The sequence below is a fragment of the Solanum tuberosum genome, unplaced genomic scaffold (genome assembly GCF_000226075.1).
Source record: "Solanum tuberosum cultivar DM 1-3 516 R44 unplaced genomic scaffold, SolTub_3.0 scf00147, whole genome shotgun sequence".
Classification (NCBI taxonomy): domain Eukaryota; kingdom Viridiplantae; phylum Streptophyta; class Magnoliopsida; order Solanales; family Solanaceae; genus Solanum; species Solanum tuberosum.
This window is the reverse complement of record NW_006239070.1, coordinates 38,307-61,208: the sequence shown is the minus strand read 5'-3', so window position 1 is coordinate 61,208 and position 22,902 is coordinate 38,307.

Below are 22,902 nucleotides of genomic sequence, written 5' to 3'. Positions count from 1 at the left end.
CGCTACATATCATCCTCCTAAATTTTAAGCATAGGTTTAAGTCTAATTTCCTATAAATATCATAAATTTGACAATATTCATCTCAAACAATATATCTAATATTTAATTCCATATACCAATATATCAAAACTTGAATTATAACCTTATAATTATAAGAAAATCGTGAAACTCAGACTAAAACCCTGATCACTTTTATTACGGACAAACACTGTATATCACAATCAAAATGAATGCCTTCATTAATTGCCATGTTTACATAGCCTCATTTGGATGTAATGCTAACATGATGGCACGAAGTCCAATTCATTTACTTAAGTGCAAAATTAGTTTTCCTCTTTACTGTTTCCTCTCATTATTAAAATAATAATAATAAACAACTATCAATTCATGTTCCAATTGCAAAAATAAGGAATTTTTATTATGTTACCTGATCGTGAAGTGGATCGTCTCCACGCCAGCCGTCGCTATACGCAGGTAAGTTTCTTCCTTCTCTTTATTTTCTTTTCTAAATTAATTATGTATTAAAAGTAATAATCTCTACTAACCTATTTTAATATTTCAGATTTGACCACCCATTATTATTAAAAATAATTAAATTACCCGCAAATTAATTAACTATAGTTAAATGACTATTCAAAATTATAAAAAAAAATGACCTTTCGGGTTCGGGTCATGACATTATCCACCACTAAAAATCATGTTCGTCCTCAAACATAAGGAAGAAGAAGTAAGAATGGCCACGTTACCAAAAGCTTAAGTTATGAGCTACTAGTCGGTGTATATCTCTCCAAGTGAGCTCCTCCTTAAGATTATTCCATCAAGATCAACTACTAAGAATTGAACCTTCGAATCAACTTTGGAAGATCTATAAATCAAGAGTGATAATCAAGCCACATACTAACCCATTAACTCAATCTAAACTAAAATCCACTGGACCATAACACAATCATCATAACGAATCTTTTCTCACATAACCAAGATATTATTCTGAATCAATACCCACTACAAACAGAAGTGAACCTGAACCAACCACCACATACTCATATTGCACAAACCATCATAGATCTTTTCAAGATTTCCTTGTCACCACATAATATTTCCACGAGCTTAAACTATAAAAATATGATCTTTAGACATATCAAGAGTGAATCAAACTTATCTAACCCAAAGAAGAACAAGATCAAGTAACCACCCAACAAGCGGTACACCCAAGTATACAAAACCTCTAACAATACTATCGAAACTGTTATATCAGTAGCTATGATTGTAGACAACCCTTAAGAACAATAGAACTAGACCCAATAATCCTCACATCAACCACATACAAATAGAATGTGATCTCAACGACTAGAGGAATAATAAAATTGTCGAACAACTGTAAATACCTATGGTAGCTCTTCTATAAATTCTCATAAGCAAGGTGGTACATACAGAACCACTAAAATACTTCAACTGCGCCAAGACAACACCAAATATGTCATATCTAAAATAATTAAGTCTGCCCAAGCATTCTATCCTACTACGAGGACATTGCACGATCGGTACACCCGATCCACCACTAGGGATCCACCCATAGATATGGAAACAATCTTAGCATAAGCAACGAATCATACTCCAAATAATGTCCAGTTTGAAGAAGGTGGTCATATAAGAATATACGGAAGCAAGGTCAAATAACACAAGATACTCCTTAGTGCCCATATAAATAAAATTCCATTCATCTGACTCCACCTCTCAATTTTTAGCCACTCACAATCAACCAGTCTGATCCCCATTACAATATTACAATTACTCGATTCATCAAACCCCACATACTTCTCACAGTACTCCATTGAAGCTAACATTCTTAATACCAACAAACATCATAACTACACCAACCATTTACCTTACTCTCAAATTGTCACTAGTATCAAAGTCTTCTTAGCAAACACGTTATGGCCTCTAAAAATTTCAAATTATGGATCCCTCTCTTTCCATTTAAACATTACATGACAGATATGAGTCACACCCAAGATTGATAGCACTAATTTCAAATATGATAGTACCTTTCCATCGAGATAAAATAATTGAATCACACCCAATGTCAACTTCACACGAACTTTCACATACCATTTTTTCAACAACCATTCATACCATCTTGTACCTCATGCCAAAACTCAAAGACATCCTTGGTCACTCCAATAATTATGTATATTATAAGCTCATAACCTCTACTCACCATCAAATCCCTATGTAACACATCATAACAGTTTACATCGTCCCATCAACAAAGTAGTTTCAATCCCCTCAAAATCTTCATTAATCATGTAGAATTGTAGGTCCACACTGTTTAACATCCATAAGTTACCTATCGTATTTTGAACAATCTAACTCGACATAACCACATAGAATCTTCCACACATCATTGCTTGTAACTCAAATCAAAATTCAATTTTTATTAAAGTCAATGATAAAACCTTAATAAGTCTATACCAAACCAATTCACATCCATAGTCATATTAGAACTTATATATGAAAATCCAACTTCGAACCAAGAATCTATATGAGATGACTTATTCCTTCAGCTTTCTTAAATTCTTTTCATGACGGAAATTTCAAATACCTTGAACTCTTCAATACACCAAAAATTTTGTTCTTTTTGTTAACTCACTTACCAGTCTTATTCTTTGGCCAACAACCCATGACATTTTTACCTTATCCTCTAAACCATAACATTATGTGAAACCCCCCTTAGGTATTTCAATCAAAAGTAATGAAAGTTACTACTCAAATTTTAAGTCCTTCCAAATGCTCCATACTCAATGCGATCAATCATTAGTAACCTTAGCAATCCATACCTTGACAAAACACACTACCACATTACTAAATTCATTTCTTATAGCTATTTTGTATTTATATAGTATTTCCATAGATGTAGTAGCTATTTCTCCATCAAATTTTTTATTACTTCTTAAAGTTGTTAGGCTTTCACTTGTTAAATTTTGTAGCCATAATTTTACTGTTCCTATAAGTGTTCTTTCTATATATCCTGGTGTTTCTGTTATTACTATTTTATTATCCATTGATCGCCTCTCCATCGACATTATCATATCTTTCGCTAAAAATCCTACCATACTCATTATCAAACTCAAAACCACAAAAGAACTAATCATCATACTCGAGCTGAACATCCGTACACTCCTTTCTCAAGTTTTATCCAATAGTTTTTAACCAATCTGATGATCGTGTGACACTATATATTACCATAACCAGAGCAAAATGGGTGAAATCACGTATCTCTGAACCCAATTCTCAACCCCTCTAAAGATACCTCCTTAGCCCTTGCAATCAGAGAAAATATTCTTACTCTCACCTCCTTCCGAAGGCTACACTATATCCCACTAATTTAATATATTTTTTTTCATTATGAATCTAGCTCCTTTAAATTATATTCGAGCGGTGTTTCAACACCTCCTATAACTTTCCTTGCAATCAAGCTACTCACCAATTGGTATCCAACCACAACCTTAAATACTTGCAAGTTGTCATTACCATACGAAATTCGTTTAACAAACAATCCTTATTATATAGTTGCATCTTTGTATAATCCATCATGAACTCTTATTACCATTATGATCAGTTAGCCCTTAACATCACCACAAAGTCAACTATGTCATCGACATGATATCTCAAAACCAACTATACCAATCCAATTCAAAAGACTAAATTTTATATACAATTTTTTTTTTACTAAAATTCTTAATTACGTTCACACAAGTATACTCGTTGAGACTTCCTTTACCTATAAGCTTGTCATTCTAATGTCGATTCACTTCCATGGAGCTTATAGTGAAATCAGCACCCATTTAAAATCCTCAAGATACATTTCACAACCTAAACACATCAATATCATACCAAAGATCCACCACTAAAACTTCCTTATAAATAATGCTTAACCCATCCATCCGTACTTACAAGCTAGTTGATTTCTCAACTATGAATCCAACATCAAATCTTATTATATGAGCATGTGATATAATATATAACTCCTTTAGTAGTTAGTATTTGCACTTAACAATTGACGTATCCGTTTTATATACCATTAGTATCATATCGTGAAAGTTCGTTAGATCCACCACTAGAACACATCATACCTACCGAGAAGATTGTACCCAAATAGACCACACATTTCCATCCATTGAATAACTGTAAAACATTGTCAAATTCGTTCAATCTCTCATCAAAAGCGATATGCATTCCTTCGTAGATCAGGTCCATAACAAGAGTAACACATTCCATAACTCTAACCAAGTAAGAATTGGCACCATTATAATAGTCGTATCATGACCTTCTTTGGTATACACTCAATCTATGAAACCACAAAAGAAATTCTAACCTCAATTGGCGCAACATCATTCTCATCATTCGCTAAGTAACTCATACATGTTATGACAACTTTACTAATTGTAGTTTCAAAAATTACATGTCCATTATCTAGCCATCATTTTAATCATTTCACTTTCAATTGTTAAACCACTATAAATATCGTATATACCACGCAAGTACTATTCTCTTTACTAGGGTAACAAACCTTACTCAACCCCCTCCAAATTGCTGAACATTCTTAGTCTGAGCAATCCTCATTTCAATAAGCCTATCACTTCCAAACCAGATCTAGACTCCAAGCCATACACAACACCCCAACTACCCACATGAGGAACTACGCACGAGTCATCACTATAAGTGAGAGTTAATGGAGTGAAGTGATAAGAATCAAAATCGAACCAAGTACGCACAATAGAGATCCAAGAAGTGAGGATTTTTCCTAAAAGTCACTATAGCCTCTCGAAGATAAGTACAGACGTCTCCATACCGATCCTTGAGACTCTACTTAGACTCGACTTGTACACACGTGAGACCTATGAACATGGGGTTCTAATATCATTTTGTCACGACCCAAAAATGGACGTGATGGCACTCGTCTTATCCCACCAAGACAAGTCAACCTAAAACTCAACCATTACAATAAAATACGGAAATTTTATAATCAACTCAAAAATACCCCCAAAATCTGGTTGTCATGTGTACAAGTCTCTAAAGTATTACAATTCATTCAAAAGAAAAATACATGTCTCAAATGACTTTGTTTCTAGAATAGAACAAGATCATAAATAGGAGTAAGAAAGTCCGCTGAGATGACAAACAGCTACCTCACAAATCTCCAAAAAGCCTTAGAAAATAAGAGAATGGAAAGTATCACAAAGGTCCGGGATAGTAACCTACAATTTTTTTTTGTAGAAGCAAGGGGTGAGTAACAAACCACACGGTACTTAGCAAGTAAACCTCTAAACACGAGCTAAGGGGATAGAATACGAGTACTCCTTACACCCCAACCGAACCTTCACAACTACAATCTGTATAAAACCAACCCAACCTAACAATTTACAATTTACAAGCATATATCTCAACAACAACATTCTAACAATCATATATTCTCAACAACAACTCAATATTTATCAATTACAACATCTACAACTACAACCTGCTTAAAACCAGCCCAACATAACAGCTCACAGTTTACAAAGCACGTAGCTCAACACAACACTTTAACAATTTCATATCCTCAACAACAACACTAACAATTGCATATCTTCAACAACAAGTTCAGTCAAAAGTTCCACGGAAAGACACTCACAAGATCAACAACACACAAGATCAAGTTCACCAATAATAAAGAAGTGCAATGCAATGAAATGCAATGTCAAGTATAGTGATGCATGTCTGACCTAATGATACACACCCGCTGTCTCTCAGTCCGGGACCCATAGGGGGACATATTTGTCCATGCATCCATCGTGGCGCGTGATAAGACTCTCGATAATATTAACCATCGCGGCGCGCGATACGTCCCTAGAAATATAGTATTCATCGCGGCGCACAACACGTCCATCGAAATATAGTATCTATCGCGGTGCGCGATACGTCCCTCGAAATGGTACATCATCTGTAATTTCTTATTCTTTCTCAATTCACATAACACTTGTCACAACCATGTCTCAGAACAATGCAGATGACATGTTCACACAAATAACGAGGAGATGACCATTTTCATAACATTGCACAATTCACAACAACACAATCATGATACAACATCAACAATGATTCAACAAACCTTTCAAACCATTCTCAACACATCACAAACAATTAATCACATTGCCTTTTATACCCCTATTCATCATTAGAATTAATCAATGTGGACAAGTCAACCCATCACCAAGTCTCATTACCCCCAAACACATATTACAAGGAAATATACGAATTCCATACACTTAACAAGGGTTTAGAAATCCACTTGCCTTAAATGACCAAACAATCACTCCGAGACTTGAGTCTTCCCTTTTCGTTGAACTTCCAAATTAATGCAATCTATTCACAACAATAATTGCGGTAAGATTTCTAATTTAACAACACCCATATTACTATAATCCAGTTCCTAATTTTTTATGTCAACCCATACGCTACATATCATCCTCCTAAATTTTAAGCATAGGGTTAGGTCTAATTTCCTCTAAATATCATAAATTTGACAATATTCATCTCAAACAATATATCTAATATTTAATTCTATATACCAATTTATCAAAAGTTGAATTATAACCTTATAATTATAAGAAAATCGTGAAACTCAGACTAAAACCCTGATCACTTTTATTACGGACAAACACTGTATATCACAATCAAAATGAATGCCTTCATTAATTGCCATGTTTACATAGCAGTCATCTGGATGTAATGCTAACATGATGGCACGAAGGCCAATTTTCCAATTCTAAATCACTGCAACTTACGAATATATAAATATATATATAATAACTTACTTAAGTGAGAAATTAGTTTTCCTCTATACTGTTTCCTCTCATTATTAAAATAATAATAATAAACAACTATCAATTCATGTTCCAATTGCAAAAATAAGAAATTTTTATTGTGTTACCTGATCGTGAAGTGGATCGTCTCCATGCCAGCCGCCGCTATACGCAGGTAAGTTTCTTCCTTCTCTTTATTTTCTTTTCTAATTAATTATGTATTAAAAGTAATAATCCCTACTAACCTATTTTAATATTTCAGATTTGACCACCCATTATTATTAAAAATAATTAAATTACCCGCAAATTAATTAACTATAGTTAAATGACTATTCAAAATTATATAAAAAAAAGACCTTGCGGGTTCGGGTCATTACAAAAAAGTACTTTCAAAGAGTCGCTGCATGCCTTCCACAAACTCAGGCATATCTCCGAAAGTTACCGACTCAAATTAAACCACAAACTTGACACGAAATTAAACGCGAGATTAAGATAATAGGCGAACCGCCGAGTGATTGGGCGAGCTCGACTCAGCTCGCCGAGTGTCCCAACGTGCCCATTTTCAACCCACCTTCTCGAATTCAACTCTGCAACCTCCGAAAATGAAATCAAAGCACGCACTCATAAAATTCAAACAAGACCCCATACTACCCATCACCTTGGGATACTCAGATTTCTCTCGAATTTGCCGAAATTGGCCATTTGACAATATTTGCTCTTAAGACTAGTGTCACCCGCTCTATCATTAAGCAAATTTTTGACATTTAGCACAAACGTGGGATACTCAAACTTCACCCAATCAATCTAAAAACACGCAATAACGACCCAACTTATTAAAAAGCACAAAGATTAGGGGCATTTGCCAGTCAAACCATACAAGCAAGATTTTTCAAATTAAAATAGGCAATTAAGGATTCTAATCCTACCAGAGAGGCCCATCACAGATCACTAAGAGACAACTATTGCAAATGAGTAAACAATTTTTGAATATAAACTCGGGATTCGGAAACCAACCTTTGATGCCGATTAAATTGCAATTGAAAAGCTAGGCGGCAAAGTATTCCAACTCCGAGCACAAATAAACAAACTAAAATGCTAGAAAAATGCTAAAAATAAAGAAAATACTACCTTAGTGTGAGTTTAAGAGATTCAAGAGCAAGGAAAGGTGAAGAATTTCAAATTTTGAGTCTCTTGGCCATAATAAACCGTCCAGTTCGCGTCTATTCGGCGACGTTAGTTGCACTCACCGATCTACTCAGAGACTCGCCGAGTGGTCACTTGCCCGCCGATTGCTAACATTCTTCAGTTTCTTGGAGGTCAAGACGATAGTCTACATCAAGGTCGCCTGCCTAGTCGGCGGCGCACCGAACTGCTTCGTAAGTTAGCTGAGTTTTACAGGCTCTGACTTGAACTTGAATTGAGCCAAACAACGGGTTAAGTTGGGCTCGCCAACCTCTTTGGCGATCCGCCTACTGACCATTTTCTCGGCAATCTGTATTTTTCACCACTTTCCTCATTCAAACCTGCACCACTAACACACCATTATTTATAAACGCAAACTAAAGCATTTAAAACCTTGGGTTGCCTCCCAAGAAGTGCCTTATTTAACGTCGTGGCACGACACGAGTCCTTACTCACTCCCCATTAGTTGGGTTGACCCTAGTGTTACTAGGTAATCCCAATAGTTCGTTTGAGTGCAGAGGAGGCACCACATAATTCAGGAGTGTCCTGATCAGCTGGATAGATCTAGAGTGAGAGCCAACCATTTGATTCAACACTTCAATACTCTCCGTCATCTCTTTCAACATTTGATCTTGTTCGGTGATCTTTTGGAGAATGATTTGGAGTGTGTCCTCGACACGATTGTTCTCCCTATCTGTAGACTGATTCCTATCGTGATGAGGTATGTACCTCCCTTGACTCTTGCACTAGTTTTCCACCTCTGTTATTTTAGTGGCCAACTCGTTCAGCTGAGTTACCAGTGCAGGTAATGTGAAGTCCCTCTCGACTTCTTGCTTCATCTCAGTCGAGTTGCCACCATTTCCCACAGTCATGCTCAGGAAACCTACCTACATCAACAAATTCAAAGAAAAACAAAACCAAAAATAAGATTAGTAAACTACGATTATTAAAAGCAAAATTTGTCTTAAACTAAAAGCTTTCACGTAACACCCCTCCCCGGCAGCGGTACCATTTTGATGTTTGCATAATCAAGGACACAACTTCTGATGCAAATGTCTACGATCGTGCAATAGTATAGTAACCCAATCAAGGGTTGGGGTCGAGTCCCAAAGGAGTGAGCATGAAAATTAGTGGTTAGGTACAAAAGTGCTAAAGCTAACTGTAGCTAAAGACTTTAGCGAATGAGAACATAACAAATTTAAAAAGGGTGACGCAAGTGTCAAATATCAAATAGGGGGTTTTGTCACAAGTAAAAACAGCAAAATTAACAAAGAGATCTAAGAAATGAAAGGGGGATTCTTGGGATGTGAATGGAATACGGGATAGACTAAATCATTGGGTACATGCTTTTGACAGAGAACTCGTAGAGTAATTATGACTAGGCTAGACTGTAAGGGGGATAAGGTCTCTCCCGAGCAACTTACCCCGTTTCAAGCGGGTTCCTCTTGGACACCCACTTGCCGCATGAAGAACAACCTCTGCCTTAACCCACTCACTCTCTCGAGCTGAGTGTGTGGACATGGGACTAGGTTTCACTATCTCGAGTTGAACCTCATGTTGACCCACTCGCACTGGTCATCAATTTAGTGGTCTTAGTTTTACGACCTCTCTCGAGCAAGCCGAAAACACATAAATAAACTTGTATTTGCAACTACAAATTCATTAAATTCATCCACAACTACTAAACGAAATCACAATTAAACTATCAACAAGCAAGACCTAATAATTATCTTAACCCATATTCGCTAAATCACACCCCAAGAATTGGAGTTTTTAGCCACACATGTATTAAGAGATAGAAATTTATACTAAGTTGAGCTTGCATTCAAATGGGTATGAAGATTTAAGTCTTGATACAGGCCAAAATTGAAGAATCCAAGAGACCCAAATCCAAATCTTGAAGATGAAACCCTTTGGATCTTTAAGTCTTCAAAACCCTCTCAAACTTAGAGCAAAAATATCTCCAAAACTCTGTCTAAAACTTGATAATCTAAAAACTAGGTAAAATAAGGTAAAACTCACTACTAAGAGTAAAAACTGAATATTTATAGTTTTCAGAAAATGTGCTCCGAAGGATCTTTCGGCGACGTTAGTGAGAATCGTCGATGCATTCGGCGATCTGCCCTTTGGTCTACTTCGTCGCCTTTCGTCAGTTGTCTTCAGCGTCTTTGTGTCCTGGATACTTGGGCGATGTAGCACTGCTTTGCGGAGTCGTTCGGCGATACGCCGACTGCTCCTTTTCACCACCGATTTTTCTCCTTTTCTTCAGGGATCAGCACACTGGAACAAAAGGCAAATATGTGATCTGTTGGTGATTCGCCGAATGGGTTCGGTGATTCGCAAATCTTCGCTTCTTCGTTCTTTTGACTTCTTTTTGCTCATTTTTGCTAAGTAGTGTCCATGCCTTGCCTCAAACTTCAAATGCCTAAAACTTAAAGGTTTTCATCTGATATCAAGATAAAACATGCATTTGAGGACACAGTTTCTATTAAAATATAGCCCTAAATGAGTCCAATTTGTGGACTCATCATTCACCAGTGTATTGATACCCAAACTCTGGTGTCAGCGAGCCACTCAATGACAGTAAAGTACACGAATAAAATTTGTACAGAAGAAGAATAAGACCTCAGAAATTTTGTAAGTGAAAAGTCTGAAGATTCACAAGTATTTATAGATAAGAAGCACTGGTTCGAAAGGTTGCAACCTTTCAAAAACTACACACCATTCATGAAAGTTTGCAACATTTCAAACTGCCATGGCTGTTCTTGAAAGTTGCAACCTTTCAGAACAGTCATCTCTAATGGCGAAAAATTTAAATAAAATGGGAAAGTGTTTTAAATAAAATGGGTTGCGCGAATCGAAGTCGGTTCGGGACATTTTGTCTAATTAAAATGTTTTGGCCATTTAATTTAATTTAATTTAATTAATAATTAACTAAATAAAATTTAATTAATTAATAAATAATTAACTAAATAATTAAAACAAACTTTGCCCAAAAATAATCTCTCGATCATTTTCCAAAGCCAAAGTCGTAGCCGTAGACGAAGCCAAGCCATGCGAGCGACGATGATGACGGCACGAGGGGGGTCCCCTCTTTCCAACCCTTTTAACAACTAATAGAAGTGTTTCTCTATTTAAACACTTCAATTTTTCTTTCCACCACCAATGAGGGAGAAATACTTTTTTACTAAAGCATAAGAGAACCTTTCAAGTTCCTCTCTTTTCATCTTCCCTCCATTTCCCATTAACTCTTGATATATACCCAACAATCCCCCACATGAATGGGGAATGGTTATAACATAAAGGAATGCACGGACGAGTGTGTACTTTACAAGCAAGGATCAATTGCATCTGGATAAGTAGGTTTTTCGTTGAACTTTCCGTAGTAAACATATGTCAGATATACTCGGTCAATCGGTAGATGCGATATCTTTGAACCGTCGATCTTTGGTATATACCTAGACAACCATATGTCACACAATTAATTCTTTACCGTTTATGGTTCTTATAGTTGTGTTCTTTTCAGCCATGAACACCTCCTAGTTTCATAAGTATATAGAGAATAGGCTTTTGACAATAATTCTCTTTGAAGAGGCTTACACTTCACACTCACATAGGTGATTTCTAACTATGTCATCGTGTAGATACACTATTTGGTCAAATTTGCCAAACTTAGCAAATCATTAAAAACTTTAAGCTTTATTAACTCATTAACAAGCCTTAATGTTTTAACCTCGTTCCTGAACATTGTCTTCATCATGAGAATGGATTGAGTTGATTGACAATGTCGAACCGTCAGTCATAATTTTGTTTTTCTTCTTGAACCTAGCTCTTAGGATCTCTAGTTTGCGAGGTAGATTTACCGCCATGATGACTTGTCCTAAGACATAAACCCATTCCCTTAGATGATCTTTCAACTACCTCTCTCAGTAGGCCTTTTGTTAGTGGATCTGATATATTATTTCTTGACTTCACATAGTCAATTGTGATAATTCCACTAGAGAGCAGTTGTATTACAGTATTATGTCTCCGTCGTATATGACGAGACTTCATGTTGTACATGACGGTCTCTGCCCTACCTATTGTTGCTTGACTATCACAATGTAAGCATATAGGTCCCACAGGTTTGGGCCAGAATGAAATGTCCTCAAAGAAATTTTGGAGTCATTCAGCTTCTTCACTGGCCTTATCTAAGGCGGTAAATTCAAATTCCATTGTGGAGCAAGCGATACATGTCTGTTTGGACGACAAGAGACTACTCCTCCACCAAGTGTAAACACATAACCACTTGTGGATTTTACTTCATTTGACCCGGTGATCCAATTTGCATCACTATATCATTTAATAATGGCAGGATATTTATTATAATGCAAAGCATAGTGTTGTGTATGTTTCAGACCCCAACACACGTTTCATTAACATCTAGTGAGTTTGATTAGGATTACTAGTGAACCGACTCATCTAGCTAATAGCACATGCTATATCTGATTGCGTACAATTCATAATATACATCAAACTTCCCAACACTCTGGCATATTCCAATTGAGAGTCATTTTTATTACCTTTATTCTTTTGAACTGTAAAGCTTATATCAATTGGAGTTTTGACATCGTTGAAATTTAAGTACTTGAACTTGCCCAATACTCTTTCAATATAATGAGATTGAGCTAATGCTAGTCCTTGAGGATTTTTGAGAATCTTGATCCCTAAGATCAAATCAGCAACTCCTAAGTCCTTCATATCGAACTTACTGGACAGCTAGCATGCACTTAGTAGCATTTATATCGTCAATATATTTACTCATTATTAACATGTCATCAACATACAGACAAACAATGACTTCATGATTCGGAATGTTTTTAATGTAAACACATTTGTCACATTCGTTAATCTTGAATCCATTTGCCAACATTGTTTGGTCAAATTTAGCATGTCATTGTTTGGGTGCTTGTTTGAGCCCATAAAGCGACTTAACAAGCCTGCACAATTTCTCTTCTTTACCAGGTACTACAAACCCTTCAGGTTGTTCCATGTAAATTTGTTCCTCCAACTCTCCATTTAAGAAGGTTGTCTTAGCATCCATTTGGTGGATTTTAAGATCATGCACTGCTGCTAGTGCCAATAACATCCTAATTGATGTTATCCTTGTTACTGGCGAGTATGTATCAAGGTAGTCCAAACCTTCTTTTTATCTATATCCTTTGACTACAAGTCTAGCCTTATATTTGTCAATAGTCTCATCGACTTTCATTTTCCTTTTAAAGATCCACTTTGATCTTAAAGGTTTATTTCCCGGAGGAAGATCAGTCAATTCCCAAGTATGGTTACTCAAAATTGATTCAATCTCACTATTGACTGCTTCTTTCCAATAAGTTGACTCAGACGAAGACATCTCTGCTTTAAATGTTTGAGGGTCATTTTCAAGCAAGAATGCCACAAAATCTGGTCCGAAAGAAGTAGATTTTTGTTGACGAATACTACGCCTAGGATCCTCGTTATGTAGTGTATTTTCCGTTGATTCTTCCCGTGGTCGTTTAGGTCTTTCACTTGTCAACCCACATTCAATTTTATACGGATAAATGTGTTCAAAGAACTCAACATTATCTGACTCAATTATCGTATTAACATGAATTTCAGGATTATCATATTTGTGAACCAAAGATCGATAGGCCTTACTGTTCACATCATATCCAGCAAATACACAATCCACTGTTTTAGGTCCAATTTTCACCCTCTTGGGTAAAAGAACCTCTACATTGGCTAAACACCCCTACACTTTGAAATATTTTAAGTTGGGTTTCCTTCCTTTCCATAATTCATATGGAATCAATTGTATTTGTTATGGGGTACCCTATTGAGTATCTTGTTGCCGTAAGGATGGCTTCACCCCACAGGTTTCGTGGTGAACCAGAACTGATTAACAAGACATTCATCATTTCCTTTAATGTTCTGTTCTTCCATTCCGCCAATCCATTTGATTGTGGTGTATAGGGTGCAGTAGTTTGATGAATAGTACCATATTCCAAACTTATCTCTGCAAATGGAGATTCATATTCTCCACCCCTATCACTCCGAATCATTTTTATCTTTTGATTTAATTGATTCTCCACTTCATTTTTGTATTGCTTAAATGCGTCAATTTCTATATCCTTACTATTAAGCAAATATACATAACAAAATCGAGTGCAATCGTCCATAAAAGTTATAAATACTTTTTTCCACTGTGAGATGGTATTGACTTCATATCGCATATATCTGTGTGAATTAAGTCTAAAGGTTTTGAATTCCTGTCAACAGACTTATAAGGATGTTTAACAAACTTACATTCAACACAAATTTCACATTTCTATTTATCACATTTGAAGTTAGGCAATACTTCTAAAGTAATCAATTTTTGCAAGGCTTTGTAATTTACATGTCCCAAATGGGCACGCCATAAATCATTTGACTCCAATAAGTAAACAGAAGCAGAATTCTTATTAATACTGTCAACAACCATTACATTCGGTTTGAAGAGGCCCTCGGTGAGGTAGTCATTTCCTAAGAACATCTCATTCTTACTTATTACATCTTTGTCACTAACTACGACACACTTAAACCCGTTCTTAACGAGCAGTGCAACAGAAACTAGATTCTTCCTAATAGTAGGAACGTGCAGAACGTTGTTCAAAGTCAACACCTTGCTGGATGTCATTTTCAACATTACTTTCCCAGTTTCTATAATCCTTGTTGTTGTTGTGTTCCCCATGAACAAATCTTCATCCAACTCAGCAAGAGTATACATTGCAAAGGCTTCTTTTGCAGTGCAAATATGTCGAGTGACACCTGAGTCGAGAAACCACTCCTTGAGATTTCCAACTAAGTTGCACTCCAAGATCATGAATAAATTTCTCTGTTTTGATATTAGATGATTCATTTCTTGAATTTATCACTTTTAACATATGTATGTTTTTACCATTTGCAGCCTCCTCCTTTTTTGTCTGGCAATTTGGCTTCTCTACAATATCAGCACCTACTACTTTTTAGTAAATATTTCAAGTCTTTCCTTATACATCATCTTTTTTCATTTGCCTTTTCATTTATTTCAGTGTCTAAGGATGATACAAGCAAACCTTGCAAGCTGAATTCCTTCTTGGGTTATAAGGTTGGAATAACCCACATCGTGAGAGAAGTTGAAAAACATGTATCAAGTAAAATCACCCTTTTATTTATAACATTTCAATTATGTATTCACATTTTCGACATACATTTATTATTTAGACTCTGGCTTGCTAGCGTTTTCCTACTACCTTTCACTCTAAGGGGAGATACTAATATGTTGATGCTAAATATTGATTTTGACATATTTGTTGATATTGTAAGACTCCACAAGAGAAAAACATGTGAGATGGTCAGTATAAAGCATGGGCCAAGGCGAACCTAGTCTATATACTACATGTAAACTTTCTTAAAATATGTGATTCCAATAATACATAGTGATCACAAGCCTATAACATTTGTGCTTTTTTAATCCTCTTAGTAAAATTCACGATTTTAATGTTATTTATAGGATAATGTAAATTCTCATTCAAGCAAATTTTTCAAAAAGAGCCAACTCCAAGTGATGTTGAACTTTAATAAGCTTATACATACCTAAAAATAATGCATTAAATTATTTTCCTCAAATCCAAAGTGAGGAGATGAACTTCTATGCTATAGGAAATTATGAAAGTTTAGATATTGTTATTGCAAAAGTAATCAAAAATTTATTTTTACAAAGGGTTGGTATAAATTTGTGAAAATTATTGTATCTTTTGCTCTTAAACCTTTCTCTTTCACAAACTTATGCCAACCCTATGTAAAAATAATTTTTTTGATTTCTTTTGCAATAATACCTAAACTTATATATCATAAAAGTTCATGTTCTCACTTTAGATTTGAGAAAAATATTTTATTGCATATATATATATATATATATATATATATATATATATTTTAGATATATACAAACCTATAAAGCTCAACATCACTTATAGTTAGTTCCTTCTGAAAAAATTGGTTGTACGAGAATTCAACATTATCCTAAGTAACATTGAAATATGAATTTATCAAGAGGATTAAAAAACACACCAAATGATGTAGGCTTGTGATCCCTAAGTAATATTAGAATCTCATATTTTAAGAAGGTTTACATATAGTATGTAGATATTCTTGTGGGTAGCCTATACAAATCATTTACATTAGTATACATAATTTAAACTCTTAGAAATTTATATTTTCTGTGGATCGTTGTCAGAAAAAATCTCTTGTATGACATGTAACAACAACAAGTCAACAACATACATACCTACTGTAATCCCATAAGTGGTGTATAAAGAGAGTAGTGTCTACACATACCTTAGCACAATGACCATTATGTTGGCCCACAACACCTTTGAATTTTGAACCAAAACTGCAAGCTTTTTTCTCACGTGGATGAATTTTTGTATTTTTTTGGGCAATAGATGATTGCTCACTCTTAAATCACAATCACCAACTGTTACGTATATGGTTGTCCTTGATACTAAGTTCGTTTCGTCTTCCATGTTGAATCTTAAGAGAATTCAAAAAAAAATAAAGAAAATTTATGAAAATATGAGAGATTGGTAGGTAGTTAGGTACAATTTCAAATGCTTAAATTTATTGTTCAAACACAAAGACCGAAATATAAAAATAACATAATTAACAATGAACAAAAAATTAAAATAGATGGTCTCACTCAATTAATGTTTATTATCACATTCTTTTTGTTGATTTCAAATTTTTCAACAAAAAAAAAATGACTTTCTAAGATGATAACTATTAGTTGAATGACCATCTGAAAGGTCAATCCAATTCCTTTTTAAGTGCTACTTTTTTTCCTTTTCAAATTTCCCAAATTCTATGTCCAGACTCCCATCCAAACAAAAGACTTTCTCATAAGATATTCTAAGACTCTCATGCTTTTACAATTAAAAAAAAATGATTTTTCATATAAAGATTTAAACTATAATTTTTTTTTTTTGCAAAACAACAGTAACAAGAATTCATGTGAAAAAATATAAGGAGAATGAACAAAAAACAAACCTGACCATCTCAAGTATTAACGGCGGCTTCAAGAAAAGGAAAAAAGAAAAGAAGGAAAAAGTGGATACTTACATAGAGTTTGATCAATAACACACAAGACTTGGCATCTTTGTCGAGACAATTTTGAAATCCACTGCATCCACTAGAGTGTACCTTTGCAAAGAAAGAGAAGGTTAGAGGAGCTACAAAAAGTTATAAAGAAAAAAAGGGAAGGATGCCTACTTCAGCGAGCTGAGAAAGAGAAGAGTGTATGGCATCAGGAGATACACATAGATGATCCACGAAGCGAGAAGGCGGAAAGTAAGTTAAGTTCAAACCCATTCTAGTAGAAAACATGTTGATGAAAGAGGCGGAGTGAAATGAGGAGTATCAGATAGGAAACCCTACCATTTAGGATCAATTTATAGAATGGTCTATTTTCTATTTTGGATGGGACCAGTTAGGTACTACTTGCTTGATATATTTGGGCTTATTTTGGGCCTTTTGTATAGAATTTTTGAAGTGGAGTAAAGGAGCTAGACGCTCCACAATTATTTTATTTTTTTTGGCAAATTACAGAAATCACATACTTTTAAAGTAAAATTACAATCTATCCCTTAAAAGTTTATAATTCCAAAATTCCCTCAAACGGATACAATAATATAAGCGCTGATACATTAATCTGATGCGCGAAATACATTAATCGTTAAGTAAGATACATTACATTTTATATATGATAAACTAATCTGATGTACATTTTATACATGATACACTAATCTGATGCGCGAGATACAATAATATAAGCGCTGATACATTAATCTGATGCGCGAAATACATTAATCGTTAAGTAAGATACATTACATTTTATATATGATAAACTAATCTGATGTACATTTTATACATGATACACTAATCTGATGCGCGAGATACAATAATATAAGCGCTGATACATTAATCTGATGCGCGAAATACATTAATCGTTAAGTAAGATACATTACATTTTATATATGATAAACTAATCTGATGTACATTTTATACATGATACACTAATCTGGTGCGCGAGATACAATAATATAAGCGTTGATACATTAATCTGATACGCGAGATACACAAATCTGATGCGCGAAAATGAGGGATTTTGGAAATTTGTAAAACTTATAGGGGATAATGGTAATAAGTAAACTAAAAGGTGAGATTTCTATAATTAATCCTAAAAAAGATGATTATCACCCATCCCAGTCCACGATCCACTTAGAATTGAGCCGATCATTTTAAGGCCCATCAAAATAATGGATTAGTCTAGCCTGACAAATTCTCCTGCCAATACAAGTTGGGCAGACCCTTATTGACAACTCTTTTTTTTGAATTATATAAATCATCAAATATATAGTAACAATACAAATTTAATGTACCACATGGGTAGTCAAGTGATGTTATTATACCTAATTTGTCAAAATTTGTGAAGGTTCCAAGTAAGAAGATACAAAAGTTTCCTTTTTAATTAATTGAAGGCTAAAAGTGCTTAGCTATTATACACACAAAAAAAACAATATTTGAGTAATTAAAAGTACAATTGTTGTTTTTAAAATGGTAGAAGCTATGTGATTTTCGCAAGAACCAAAAAATTATTTTTATTGTTGTGATAGACCAAAATAACAATATATATGTGTGTGTGTGTCATTTTATATAATTTGACAGTAGATATTGTAGTTGATTTTGAATAATTAATTAATTCAAAAGATCAGTTCAAAAAATGATGGAACTTTCAAACTTGTACATGGTAAGTTTGTTTGTTAGTCATAGCTAAATACTTTTGACTTTGACACATCTTTTATGGAGTAATAATTGATAGAATGTTAATTTTACTTGAAAAAAAATATGAACTTTTGTGAGTTAAAGTGATTTTTTTTTAAAATAAAAAATTAAAAGATATATTTCCAAAATCAGATGCAACATCTTTAGTCAAACGCCAGCTAAATATATAAGAATTTAGCATGGAATATATCCTTATATCACATTACGTAGTTCAAATAAGGAAAATAAATTATTTTTAAAAAAATCTTAATCGATTTTGAAATTCCTAAATACAATGACCTTTTGCATAATTCCAAAATCATTGTTGATATAATTTTTTTATATATTAGAAAAATTATTATGTTATAATCATGTTTAAATTCATTTTTCAAAACAATTTATGAAAAGTCAACATTTCGTATCGAAAGCCGCATGCTTTTTAATACAAGAGGAAATACATGTCTCTAAATTGGGAAAATCTTCTAAGGTGATGACTTAACTAAGTAATGCGATAAAACATATCACTTCATAAATTTTAATGAACATATAATATATAAAACATTTAATTTATCAAAATAAATATTCTAAGACATACAATACGAAAAACATTAAGATCACGTAATAATTACATTTATAAAAAAAATTAATACTCTAACAAACTTCAATAAAGTACTAAGTGGAACTCCAATTCAGCTCATAAATAGTGCATTATAAGTTTTTTTCTTTTTTACCAAGACTATTTTTGTAGATAAAATTATTCGAGTCTCATGACTTTAATTTGCAATTGAAAGCTCGTCAAGTACTAAAGTTAATAACAATAATTTAATAAAGAGTTTTTCGCCGTCTAAAAGTTGAACTATTTTATGTAGTACAACTTCATGTTCAAATATTTTTAAGAAAAATAATTGTATCATGTCAAACAGTACTAATAGTGAGTGTCTATATATATATATATATATATATATATACTTGTTCAAACATCGGTTTTTAGAACTAAAATATGCACTTACCATATTTTATGAAACTCACATTTCTTATATCATAGACACATTTGAGCCTATGCCAACTCATAAATTTTTTTATGAATGTATACAAAGTACTTAGCTTTAATATATCAATAATTATGTCAACTCATAAAAATTGTTTGATGCCCTACAAGAATACATATAAGTAAATGAATAATTTTTTTCATGGATCTATATAATATTTATTCAAGAAAAGAAATAAAATAAGAATAAATAACGTACGACAACACTTCAAAAAAAGATCGATTTATATTAATATACATAATTCAATCACTCTCTCATACAAAATTATTAAAAACCAACAAGGTAGTCTATCTAAACAAATTATACTCGACCATACACATAGACAACAGAACCAAAAAATATAATTATATAACTTAATTTTAGGCATAAGATCAAAACTATAGGACTTGAATAAAAACATCGATATATGTAATTATTATTCACTTTAATTAGAGATTCAAATGATTGCACATAAAACATGAATTAATGTGGGAGGTAGAAGGGTTATTTTTTTATATATATACCCTCGACCTAAGGAAAAACATACAAAAAAAAAAAAACTAATGAAATTATGGTAAAATATTATAAAAAGCATGAAAAAATATTTTTTTTAAAATCTGATAACTACAATAAAACAATATATTAATTAAAGAACGAGAGATGGTAGATAGTAGCAGAAAAACTAAATTAATTGATAAGAAAAAATGAACTCAATTCTACAAAATCTCACCAATATGGAGATACCAATTGGGCACACAATAAATAGCACATTGCCAAAAAATAAAAAGACTAAGTAGGGATTAGATAGATAAGATGAAAAATACAAAATTGATACTCATCTCAATATTCCAGTTGGTATTTATAATAGAACACTGAATATGTATTTATGGGAATATGAAATAATGTTCATTAAATTCAATAAATAGGTTAAAATATATTTCAATTAATTTAAGATTGTCATGTGATAGACATTAACACGTATTAATTGTTCATTTAATTGAATAATAATGTTATGATCCTTTCTTAATATTACCTTCAAATTATAAAAGAAAAGATCTAATTTATTTATCTTTTAAAAAAAAATGAGAAAAAAATAAATATATTTTTTGGCAGAGAAACCTCATCGTGATTTTTTTTTCTCCAGCTTTTTAAGGTCAAAATAGATTGTATACGAAAAGGTGAGATAGTAATAACTATTCTTGAAATGACATAATTGTATGCATTAAATCTTGCTATAATTTCACAACTTATTATTTTATTTTCTTAGCAAAAAATGAATTGAAATATAAAAAAGTGGAGAAAAAAGATAAACACAAATCTAGACCATAAAGAGGTGTCACATCACATTATTTATATTTACCATTATTATTATATGTAGATTAGATTTTAATCAATCATTAATCATATGTATACTTATTTTAGTGAGCGATAAAGATTGTAAAGCGATTTGACATTTATGGCTATTGATGATAAAGAGATGAGTGAGTTGAATACGGATTGATCGAAATAAATCAGGTAAAAATGAATAAAATATTTTATCCAAATCATATTTAATATTGATAAAAATAGGTAAATCAAATAAATAATATAGATGCTAATCTTATCCATTGCTTTTATTATGTAAAAAAAGGTATTTCAGATAACAATTTTTTTTTCTTATTTTTCTCCTTTTAGAGTGTATTTGGTATGAAGGAAAATACTTTCATATTTTTCTAGAAAATATTTTTCTGAAAAACTGAGTAGCCCTAGGTCAATGTCGGAAGGTCAAAATTCGGGTCTCGAATTAGGGTCAAGAGTTAGGTCAAGGTTGGGTTGGGGCTGGATTCCAAGTATGAACATTTTTGGGTAGTGAGGTTTAAGAAAAGTGTTGGAAAATATTTTCTTGATTTATGAAAAGTTTTGAATTTTTTCCCCTTACTTTATGTCGTGACCCAAAAATGGACGTGATGACACTCGTCTTATCCCACCAAGACAAGTCAGTGAACCCAACAATACGATAGAAATGTGGAAAATAAACTATCAATAACATAAGTGCGGAAAATTTAGTCAATCTCATAATAACCACAAAACCTGGTTGTCACGTATACAAGTCACTAATATATTACAACATAATCGAAAGATAAATACAAGTCTCAATGTCTTTGTTAGTAGAGTAAAGCAAGAACATAGTAAAGGAACAAGAGAGCATGTTGAAGTAACAAATAACTACCTCTCAAGTCTCCATAGAAAAGACTCGGATAAAGTAGGAAGGAAGAATAGTTACGCAAATCTAGGCTCATAACCTGCACAAGTGTAGAAACAAGTAGTGAGTACCAAACAACACGAAACTTAGCAAGCAAACCACTAAACACGAGGTAGAGCAAATAGAATACGAGTACTTCTTTCATCCAAATCGAACTTTCACAAACTACAACTTGCACAGAAAATCAGCTCAACCTAAGAATTCACAGTTCACAGGACACAAAGTTCAGTAACAACGATCCATCAAGTCTAGATCAATCATGATTAAGTATTAAGCACATCAATCAAAAGTCTCATAAGAAGATCACAACATCACAAATACTAATCATGAGAAATATAATGATATATCAAGTAAAGTGATACATGTCTGTCTCCGGAATCAATGGGGTACTCACAAGGTCTAACATTCGTCGGAACAAACTTCAGCCTCAGTATCACTCGCTGGAATCATTTCCCATTAGCATCAATATCACTTATCAGAATTATTTTTCATCGGCATAATCACAATAGATCTCGTCACAATATTTCAGAATTGATGTAGATAGACATGTTCACACAATAATGACAAGATAAAAAATCCATAGTATTTCACAATCACAACAACACTATCATAGTATTTCATTAATAACTAAATCGATATCACAATTCAAGTCTCAAATATCATCACATTGCATTTCGTTATCCCCTTCATTATCATTAATATTAATCAATTTGAGCAATTCAACCAATCACCAATTATCATTACTCCC